The 11,991-nt window shown below is 45.4% G+C and overlaps 1 long non-coding RNA gene across 1 annotated transcript; it reads right to left on the bottom strand.

Moving 5' to 3' along the window:
• Nucleotides 1-630: 630 nt before the first annotated feature.
• Nucleotides 631-11,397, bottom strand: LOC139049741 (uncharacterized). The gene is made up of 3 exons (XR_011508551.1): nucleotides 11,316-11,397; nucleotides 3,383-3,456; nucleotides 631-707 (listed from the first exon to the last, which is right to left on the bottom strand). It is a non-coding gene; the product is annotated as an uncharacterized lncRNA (long non-coding RNA).
• Nucleotides 11,398-11,991: the final 594 nt, after the last annotated feature.

Genomic DNA, 11,991 nt, shown 5'->3' with positions numbered 1-11,991 from the left:
TTCTTCGTTTGAATTTTGGTTCTCAATTATGTAGTCTAATTGAATGATGAATTCGAGCAAGCTTATTTATGCATAATAATATGCTTCCTTTCTTTCAAAAAACTCATATGAAGTATCAGATTCACACAGTCGGCCACAGGCGATTACATAAGAATAACGTCCAACGTAATATAATAAAAGAGGTGAATACAGCTGCGTTCCCAACTGTAAAAAGCGTCGCTTTTCCTTTCTTGTGTAAAAGTTAGTGCATCTTAGGCATATTTATAGAAGGCGAACAGGATGCCCTGGAACAGCTCGAAAAGGCGATCTTCAATGCACTCGCCTGAGCTCGACTAATGTGTGATGAACGCTAGGTTCACATAAAGCTGGCGCGAGCACTTTCAAGAGCACATTTTGAGTAGTTTTGACTGTTGCTGTTCGCTCGACGGAAAGTGTTCCTAATTTGGATTCCGTGTACTGTCAGTCATCTCTAATAGTTAATTTGCAGGTCACTGGTATAGCTATAAAGGGGTCTTTTATTTTTTACTGCGTATTTTTACACTTTCACTACTTGGGTTATTTCTTGGTGGGCTCAGTGCTCGCGCTTGAAGGGTGCAACAACGCAAAATATCGGCGTATAACGATCCACTCACCGCTTTGGTAAGTGAAGAGTCCACACCACTCATTCGTGTTAAAATAATTCAATGTGTAGATTGTTGTTTTTCCACCTGAAACAAACACATTCCGTAAATCTCCGACAACGTTTTGACGTAACGTGCCAACTTTAGCTGGTTCGTACATGTATGAAGAAATCCAGTAACGGGTCCGGACAGCAAAACGTGACTGAGACAAACGAAGCGCTGTTACTTCCTTTAAAAAGAGATATTGAGAGCCTGCTCTACACAACCAATAATTTTATATATATATATATATATATATATATAATCTATATTTTATATTAATAAGCAATAATTTTTTTGTCTTAGTTATCTTACGAAACTGAACATTATAGCTTAAAACATAGGGGAGGGAACATAAAAACCTGCATCAAAGTAAGCTGAGTGTATTCGTATTTGAAGCAATTGGGCAGCTTGCAGGACAACGTGCAATGCCGAATGAAAAGGCCATGCACCTCCAAGAATAACATTAAAAGGAAAGAATGATCCAGCAGCATGCTGATATAGACGATTATTCATCTACGTCGTGAAAGCAGGGCCGCCAGCTTAATATTTCTATGTTCGGCCAGTCGTACTTGCTACAATTCGTTGGAACCAACTGTAGGGGAACGTCGTCGCTTTTTGGAGGGGCTAAAGAACGATCGTACTTGTTTACAATAGAATATTAGGCTACCACTACTGAAAACGCAAATTACGCCCAGTCCTGGGCAACATCGAAGGTACTTGTATCTTAGCTACTCTCTGCGTATCTTGTATCTGTATCATGATACTCCTGGCAAGACGTGTATCAATATCAGTATTTCCTATACATAAAAGAATGTATCGTTTATCCTAATATACAAGATACAGGCTATCGCAGCATCACCGTGTGAAACTATAAACATCGGCTGAACTCCGCTTCTAAAGATGATATCGCTCCCACTAAGTCACCTGAATAAATTATTATGTCGCTAACGAACGCTTTAGAACAGCAGATAAGTAGGCTAGGAAAGCTCATTGCAGCTTTACGTGCTCTCTGTATACACGATGCGTCACAAAGATTGTCGCTAGCAATGTTGTTGCTGTTGTGCACGTGTAAGGTGATCCGATATTGCGTAAACGGTAATAGGTTAACGGACAAAGTAAAACTCCACAGCGCTATTTGTTACATCGCACAGAGACTTCTTATTGACAATTGTGTTATTAAATGGTGGCCCGCTAGCCGGTAGGAAGCAGAGAAGCGGCTCCCATCAATTACAAAAGCTACCAGCAAAAACCGCTGACGGCGCAGTGTATGACTGTCTTTCATGATAAGCAGCTAAAGCAATTCGTCATCCTCATTATCAGCCTGTTTTATGTCCACTGCAGGACGAAGGCCCTTCCCTGGCTATCTCCAACTACCCCAATTACATTTCGGAATGCAAATATTGTACTTTAAGCAAGGAAGACAAACATTTATGGACACATGCATTTCATTGAAATGAAACAAGATTAGTCGAGTTAAGAACTACGATGGAAACATTTTTGTGCATACGCGTTTGCTGCTACATCAATTATAAAGATCTGTAATAAGAAATTTGCGAACGTATCGAAGTGTCGTAAGATACAAATGGAAAGTATCGTATGGTATATAATAATTATGGTAGTATCTTGTATCTCAAGTACTTGTTGCCCGTATCGTGTCAAGATTCAGTTGCAAAGTATATATAATTAGCCCTGATTATATGAAAACTCGAGCGCATAATCAGTATGGGACAATGTGTTACACGAGCTGGCGTAGACCCCATGACATTGCCCGATGTCATTTGATTTGTTCGGATCAGCGTATTTTATCCTCTCTGATTATTCCTGCGCAGCTAGTGCTTCTTTGAATAATTCATACGTCGATATTGATTTACAGCTTAAAAAAAAGTTTCGCGCATATGAGTCCGGAAAATCCTTTTTCTTTAAATTCCTGTTCTCAAAGATAAATTCCTTTTGGTTTACATTGTTTACCTTATTAGCTTTAAGTCCAAGAAGAGTGGCATTAATAACCAGCCATAACATTCAATTGGAATGTTTGTTAGCTGCGTAATTATTTGACAGGAAAGCCCCTAATAATGAAAGAATTAGGTGCTCAAACTGATAGTAAAAATAGTTACACGTTCTGCATCTAATGAAAAAAATGTCATAGTATTCAGTAATGGGAAGAATTGCCCCCTGATATAGATTCTTCAAATAAAACGAATAAAAGTATTTGATATTTTCTAACCAATAGTTTATTAAACGAAGAGTTATCAGAGTACTCATCACTTGAAAGGAATTGTTCAATATTTCCAGACATTTTCTACAAGACCGCTTCTGAAGTTTTATAATCCTTGACCGATACATACATCAGTTAGCAGTGACCATGTCTTGGTATCAGCTTTTACAGTGAGGGATTAGAGTTTTGCAGAAATTTCTATTATATTTACTGAAAGAAACATAATGCCATAATATTTTCTAAAAACTTCTACCGCAGAATTTTGCTCACATTGGCTGGAGTTTTCACGATCGCATTCCGATAAACTTCCCGTAAGGCTTGAGCCTGACAGGTTCATCTGAAAACGAATAGGTTGCTCAAAGAGGAGCGCGAGGGCTCGCATCAGTAAAAGAACATTGTATGAAGTTCTATAGTAGACTCCAATGAAAGCTATGTGCGTATAGGCCATGAACTTATAGGCTTATGCAGTTAATGGGGAAGGCGTTATGGCCAAGAAGCGTTTTACCTTGCGATGTGACAACCATCTCCGGATAAGTGCTTCCACGTTTTAGAGTAGCACTTTCGTTTTCGCAGGATGTTCTGTAAAGAAGTTGAGAATGATAAAGGTAACAACACATTTTCATTAATCGATGGAACGAAGACTATTGTAGAATTAATTTCCTATGCCCACAGTAAAATATCTTCCCGCACACAGGTTCCCCTGATTATTCTCCTTTTACATTCCACATGCCATGACTGCAATGTAGAACGATTGCCGTTCATAGTTTTTTCGCGGACGTTCCGGTTACTGATGTAGCAGCCAAAAAAGATATTTCCCCCTTTCACTTCGCCAGAGCTACATACTGTGTGTTTACGAGCACGATGCCTAAAGATAGGGGACCTGTTTTATCTATAAGAGTGCATATATTTTACACGTTTGCTCTGAAAAATATACATAAACTTTATATATACTATACTTTCTATTATTCATACATACATGTCTTGCATCACATATACCATCACATGGTATCTATGAGCCTGTGACCTGAAGTTGTGAGCGTTTGGCGTAGAGGGTGGACATGAGAACACATTTGGGCTAGTTCAGGCAAGGGTGTTGACTCCGACCCTTCTCTTCGCCGTCGTTCACTCGGAATCTGCCTGGTCGAAGAGGGTTCTATTCTTGAAAAAAAGTGCCCCAATAAATTTTAAGCTTTAGTTTACCATAGCGTGTCATAATGCCAGAATTCATTCTGCGTATATATGACACACACAAATGATGGCATGGGAAGGCGCTAGCTTATACCAAAACCTTCACACACACACACATATATAAATACATATATATCTATTAAGGTTTCGGTATAAGATAGCGCCTTCGCATGCAACATATATATATATATATATATATATATATATATATATATATATATATATATATATATATATATTGTAAGCATTTATGCGGACTTCATCTTCATCTGTACAAAGTCATCATCAATCATCGGCTCGTGTTCGTTTTTGCGTCGGCGCCATTTTTCCTGCTTGGAATAAAGCGTCGTCTCAACCGTGGTATTTCAAGTGGTGGAGGCGCTTTAAGATCCCTTCGACCTCAATCCACTTCAAGATCTCTCCTGGAGCTACGTTCGGGACGCCGCTTACGCCAAGAGGCCGCCATGTCGCAAGACCAGACCGCAGCATCCACCATCTCGGTTCAAGTGCCAGCCACCCCCAATCCCAGCCCTGCCAACAACCGGTATCGCGGCCCTGAAATCTTCTCTGGCTTGCCTGGTGAAGACGTTGAAGACTGGCTCGACACCTATGATCGTGTCAGCGAATACAACAACTGGAACGAGACATCGCGGTTAAACAACGTGCCATTTTACGTCTCTCAAGTAGCCAAGACATGGTTCCTGAATCATGAGAGAGACTTCCGTGATTGGTCGTCTTTCAGGGAGCAGCTACGGCGGATTTTCGGCACGCCCACGGTTCGTTCGGAAGTTGCGAAAAAGAGGCTGTCTGAGCGCGTCCAGCATTATGGCGAATCGTATACCTCGTATATTGAGGACATCCTCGCGCTCTGCCGCCGTGTCGACAGTGCCATGCCAGAACCTGATCTCGTGCGACACCTTCTTAAGGGTATCGGATCTACTGCCTTCAATGCACTCGCCGCTCAAAACCCTTCGACGGTGTCGGACGTCGTCTCCGTCTGTCAGCGCCTCCACGCCCTGCAGTCAATCCGCTTGCAACCGGACTTTTCCGACAACCCCCTGGCAAACAGTATTGAGCTCCGGTCTATCATTCGAGCCATAATTCGTGAGGAATTGCAAGTGCATGGCTCAACCCCTTGCAGCAGCGCTCACGTCCAACCTGCTTCTACTGACCTGCGCGGTATTATTAAGGAGGAATTGGCCTCCCTGCAGAACGCCCAGCATGCCAACGCTTCTCCTTGCCCACAACCGGCTTCATACGCCCAGATTGCTGCAATGCCAGCCGCGCCGTCTCCAATGACACCATCTGCGCCTTTTCACGATCACCTGGCACCTTTAGTCACCCGAGCTCCGAACCCGCCTTACTACTCTGCCTGGCGTTCGTCGAGGCCTATCTGTTACTACTGCGGCCTTCGAGTACATATCTCCCGGTTTTGCCGACGCCGCCAGCAAGACGAACGTCGTGGTTACGCGGCCTTTGAGCGCGATGAGCCACCTCCTCGCGTTTACCGCACTTATGACGATAATCCTCCCGTGCGCCGATCTCCATCTCCGGCCGACTTCTCCAATACCGCACTCAACACACGTGCCTCGAGACGCCGCTCCCCATCGCCGCTCCGACGTTCTGTTTCGCCACTTCGACCTGTCTCCCAACTTCATGTCCAGTGACAGGAAAACTAACCAGGGCAGTTTTTGAAGGGAAAACTGCATCACCGCGAAGTGCTCCAAGTCCTCCTGAACGTCCTTCGAACATGTTATTGGTGTCTGTGGAGGGTGTGCCTTTGTTAGCTCTGATTGACACGGGAGCTACTATATCTGTTATGCGTGCCGACCTGTGCTCTCGTCTGCGGAAAGTGAAGACGCCTTATACTGGATCATCCCTGATTGGGGCTAATGGCGCAATCATTCGACCATCAGCCCAATGTACAGCACGCGTCTTCATTGATGGTATCTGTCATCACATTAAGTTCGCGACTTTATTCCCGTGCGCTCATGAACTAATTTTAGGTTGGGACTTTCTCTCGTCAGCGTCCGCTTTAGTCTCTTGCCGTCAACGTGTAGTCCATGTGAGCGAGACAGTTCATTGCGGCGGGAGTACCGATGAGCCACGACTGCGTTTTCTCACTGCTGCCGGTTCTGTACTGCCTCCCGGCCACGAGCAAGTCAAAAGTCTCTCTTCTACGGACATCACCAATGGCGACGTGTTCATCACTCCTTACGGTCGCTGTCTTCCCCGTGGGATTGTCTTCGCTTCCTGCATGGTGCGGTTCAAAGAAAGCTCTGCATTAATCATCGCTTTAAATGCGACCACTGAGACAATCCTCTTACCTCAAGGCTCCACAGTGACCTGTTATGTGGATACCCAACCAGTCTCCCTGCTTCCTCTTGCCGCCTCGCCAGCTCTTCCTCAACAGGACAAATCTGGTTCATCTGCCCTTACTTCCGTGATAAGCCCTGACCTTACTGCTGCTCAACATGAAGCGTTGCTAAAATTGCTTACGAAGCACCAGGCCTCCTTCGATATGGATACTTCGTCCATCGGACACACTTCCGTTGCCTTCTATCGTATAGACACCGATGACCAGACTATTGTACGCTGTCGTTCCTACCGAGTCTCTTTGGCCGAACGCAAAATCATCGAAGAGAACGTCGCCGATATGCTGAAAAGAAACGTCATACGTCCCTCCGCCAGTGCTTGGTCATCACCCGTCGTTTTGGTGCAGAAGAAGGATGGATTGGTACGATTTTGTGTTGACTACCGTGCGCTAAACAAGATCACCCGTAAGGATGTATATCCGATGCCCCGTATCGATGACGCCCTTGATTCGTTGCAAGGCGCGCAATATTTCTCCAGCCTTGCTCTTCGCTCCGGATATTGGCAAATCCCAATGCACGAAGCGGACAAAGAAAAGACCGCCTTTTCTACTCCGGATGGTTTTTATGAGTTTAATGTAATGCCTTTCGGTCTATGCAATGCTCCCGCCACATTTGAAAGAATGATCGACACGGTTCTTCGCGGCCTCAAGCGGAAAACTTGTCTATGTTACCTCGACGACATCGTCGTGTTTTCCTCGACTTTCTCTGACCATCTGCAACGCTTAGATGAAGTGCTTACATGCCTTTCTAATGCTTTTCTCTAGCACAACGATTAAAGTCTTGGGTCATCTCGTTAGCAAAGACGGCATCCAGCCCGATCCGGATAAAATTTGCGCGGTGCTCAACTTTCCACGTCCACTTCGTGCAAAAGAACTGCGCAGCTTCATTGGACTCGCCTCATATTTTCGACATTTTATCCGGAACTTTGCCAGTATTGCCTCGCCCCTCCACAAGCTCCTTGCTAGTTCCAGTTCCTTCGATTGGAACGATCAGTGTGAAGCCGCGTTCCAAGAACTCAAGCGCGCACTAACATCCCCACCTGTTCTTTGTCATTTTGATGACAAGGCGCCCACATTAGTGCATACTGACGCCAGCGGTCACGGAATTGGTGCCGTAATGCTGCAGCGCGACCACGAATTTTGCGAAAAGGTTGTTGCATATGCAAGCCGCACTCTCACTTCCGTGGAAAAGAAGTACTCGATAACCGAACAAGAGTGTTTGGCTGTTGTCTGGTCCATTCAGAAATTTTATTCATACCTCCACGGTCGACATTTCACGGTTGTGACCGACCACCATGCCCTATGTTGGTTGTCGACGATCAAAAACTTGTCCGGGCGCCTTGGCCGCTGGATACTCCGATTGCAAGCATATGATTTCAATGTCATATATAAGTCCGGACGGAAGCACCAAGATGCCGATGCTCTTTCACGATGCCCATTACCACCATCATCGGAGCACATCACATCACCTTGTCAAATTGGCCGCACGGAGGACGCTTCGTCTCTTACACCGATTTCTTCCTTGACTTCACCAAACCGCCTTTCAGTGCTTTCCGCTCACCAGCGCGCCGATTCCTATTGCCATAGTATCATCAATCGCCTTAGCAGTGTTTCATCTCCACCCAATGCCAGACTACGGAAACAACTCAAACTGTTCAAGTTTGAAGACGACGTGCTCTACCGGTACATTTTTCACCCAGAAGGCCATCGATGGGTTCCCGTTCTACCGCGCTCTCTTCGCGCTGCAGTTCTGCAGGCCTCACACGACGACCCGACGTCAGGCCACTTGGGTTACAGCAAAACACACGAGCGCATACGCAGCCGATTCTATTGGCCAGGCCTTTCCACGAGCATAGCTAGATATGTTGCCTCGTGAACGCTTTGCCAACACCGTAAGCGACCTACTACTGCTCCGGTCGGGACCCTACAACCACTTCTTTGTCCAGCACAACCCTTCTCTGTCGTCGGCATTGACCTTTTCGGGCCACTGCCACCTACTCCAGACGGCAACCGATGGATCGTCACTGCTGTTGACCATTTGACCCGGTACGCTGAAACAGCCTCACTACGCTCAGGAGCTGCCTCAGAAGTAGCGGCCTTCTTCTTGCAGGCTGTCTACTTACGTCATGGGGCGCCTCACGTTCTTTTGAGCGACCGAGGCAAGACATTTCTATCAAGCACTCTTAATTAAGTTCTGCAAGCGTCCAACACCGTGCACAAGACAACGTCTAGCTACCACCCTCAAACCAACGGCCTAACAGAGCGATTTCATCACACGCTGTGTGACATGCTATCCATGTATATTCAACCTGATCATCGTAACTGGGATGCGATTCTCCCATTTGTAACATTTGCGTACAACACGTCTGTTCAATGGACCACCGGATACTCTCCGTTTTTCTTAGTATACGGCCGCCACCCAACCTCATCACTCGATGTTTCTTTCTTCTCTGGCCCCGTGAACGCTTCACCATTCATTTGCGACCAGTTTGTGTCTCGTCTTGCCCAATGTCGTCGTCGCGCCCGTATGAACACTGCAGCCAGCCAAGACGATCGCAAACATCGGTACGATGCCTCTCATCGCGCTGTTTCCTACCGCCCTGGTGACGATGTGCTCCTATGGACCCCTGCGCGAACACCCGGTTTATGTGAGACGTTTGAGTCTCGATATTTTGGCCCCTACAAAGTCATCGAGCAGACCTCGCCGGTGAACTATCGCGTAACACCTGTTGAGGCCCCAACCGACCGACGCTGCCGCGGAGCAGAGATCGTGCCGCGTGCATATATATATATATATATGTATATATATACAGGGAAGACAGAGGTGTTTCCTTTTTTTCTTGTGCCGAAGTGGCAGCCTTAGCTGTCACGTGAAACGTTTTTTTAGCCTAGCTTGATTTGTGGCGAGAATGTAATAAACGTCATTTCAATCCTTCAAACAATCGTATTTACGGTAGGATGTGTATGCGGATCGTTTTATCTGTATTTTTCAGTAAGATATTATACATGCTATAGGTAAAATGTGTGAAGGCGCTGCAGAAACACGATTCACAAAAAGAGTACTGTACATGCTTATACTGTTCATTGTTATAGTTATCCAAGCAGCAAGTATGCTAGCAAGCATTATTCTGAAGTTCCTGTTGGGCTTACAGCGATACCCTTACTTGCATTCACTCTTACTTGCACTCTTCTTGCTCATTGCGAGAGACTGCATTATTCCAAAAATCAGGCGTCAATAGCTTCGCCGCAAAAAGCAAAAGAAACGTATAAAGGAAAACAGAATAAAAGACAAGCTAACAGTGGTTCACATCGAGGACATATTCTTCTAGGGAATGTTGCTGTACCATGTGGCTTGTTCCATGTTTTTCCACGTGTGTTTTTAGGGAGCAAGGGGACGCTCCACCAGTAAACCTTGTCTTTTGTCCTTCAGTGTTAACCGCGATTGAGTAGCCTTAGTTTCCCTACGCCATTACATTGCTTTAGTACAATCTTACTCTTACATAGGCCCTTTTCTTTACACTTTAGTTTACTTTCTTTTGAGGCGCCACTAACTTCAGGATATGCCCGCATTCTTAGACTACACTATCCCCGGGATCGACCCACTTTTTTCGTTGAGTAAAACCAAATTTCCGGTTGCGGTTTTAGGCGCGCGCAGTTTTAACCAGTGCACCTGGGTTTTATTTTAGTCATTTCTTCGCTAATATACGCATTATTGCTGCTCCGTGCATAACTCTACACTAACATGGTGCTTCATTTTTGTTCCAAGCTTCATTATGATGACATTTTTCTTGGATTGCGTGCTCTAGAAGGCCTCAAACTGACTAATTTAGCAGACGAATGTGGTGAGATACCTAGATCCTATGAGCCTCGAATCGATGTGGACTCGCCAAAGAAGATATTGTGGTAAAAATATCAACAATATAACTGTACTGAAAGCCCCCTTGCTTGATGTTTAACTTGAAGTTAGCACAAGGAAGGCGCAATTAAGTAGATCTGAACACCAGTCAAATTATTAAAGCGCTGAACCCGTGTTCCTTCCAGACATAACTACATATTGTAATATGGATATAATAACTCTGATTATTTTTCCTGTAAAAAAGCGCTGGTGAACTAGGTGTAGAGTTCTGTAAGAGGTCCGGTTCACGGGGCTCGGTGGGTTTGATATCTGCTGCCTTCCCTCACTGTGCAAACAAAACCTTTAGAATTGGTGTAGATGCGGCCGCGTCAATGACGCCTGAAGTTCAAGGCCGAAATTTTCGACCATCTCACACAATGCCGGGTGAATCGAGCCTCACACGAAACGTTGCCGAGGCGCCGGGGTGACCGGCGCGTCTTCGTTTTTGTTCCACGTTAACCACGTGATAAAGCGTGTGTCTCCGACTTCTCATTAAAGCCGCCGGTGCTCGTGATAATGTCTAGGTAAATCGCTTCAGGCCCTTTTATGGTTCCTCCCTGCGGCATACACATGCAGCAGAGAGGAAGCATATCTATGCTTATCACACTTTCTTTATTTATTTTTCACTTTGTAGTAAAACCAGTTACTAACTAGAACCTTTGATAGCTCCTTTTTGATATATGCTTATATCACCAGAATAACATCTTTTTTCTTCAGTGCGACCAGAAAGCGCCGCTAAGCCAAACGCATCGCGGGTGGGTGGGGGGAGGGGGGGGGGGGGGTAAGTGGCTCGCGCCGCTTGCAGGATTAAAGTATAAGAGTTTTGATTCCTCCGGCCTTCCCTTACGCTGTTAATAAACGCCTTTACATTTGAAAACTTGCCTGGCGTGAGATTTTTGAGTAGCTACTACTACTACGAAATCTGAAAACCTTCAACGTCAAATTGAAAGTTCTTGTGCCCAATCAAATAAAAGTACTCACTGCTGAGGACCAGTACGTTTTAGTTCTACTTATGCCCTTGGGCTTGTCCGAGCTGCTCTGCAGAAACGTCCATATCTTTTCAGTCGTGTTCAAGAACTGCAAAAAAAAAAGGCAAGTTCTGTAGTACATACAAACAACTTTGATATTACCTTTCGTAGTTTGACTGTTCATGCCAATGTACTTTTAAAGCTAAGATTAAAATTTAATATAGACAAAGAACGCAAATTGTAATGTATTGTAATGCCGTGCGCGAGAAGCTAGTGGCGGCGTCAATGGTCGGAAACCACTAATACTTTGGAAGAATTTACTTCCAGGTACATGTCGGTCGGGCAACGAGCACAGAGTAGCTTATTCTTATGTCAAGTACGCGCAGCTGATCAGTCGCATGGAATTCGCTGGCGGTGTTGGCAGAACCATAATATGTGGCCAGGGAGATGGCGATTGCTGCGCGGTTTTTCAAAGTACGCAGGCACGCAAACAGGCTGAGGACAACTAGCACCTTTGGCACCAGCATCACGTAGCAAGCCGGTGGTGGTGGAACGAGACTGGGGGGTGGCATTTGATGCGCCTAGCTAACAGGTGCCAGGCTTTTCGAGCGTGGCACCATTGCACGTGGAGTTTCCTGCAGCCGTCGACACCCACAGCGTTCGCAATGACTCGACTGTTCAGGTGTTCA

Source organism: Dermacentor albipictus, chromosome 9 (genome assembly GCF_038994185.2).
Source record: "Dermacentor albipictus isolate Rhodes 1998 colony chromosome 9, USDA_Dalb.pri_finalv2, whole genome shotgun sequence".
NCBI lineage: Eukaryota > Metazoa > Arthropoda > Arachnida > Ixodida > Ixodidae > Dermacentor > Dermacentor albipictus.
This window is presented reverse-complemented; position numbering and strand designations above follow the sequence as displayed.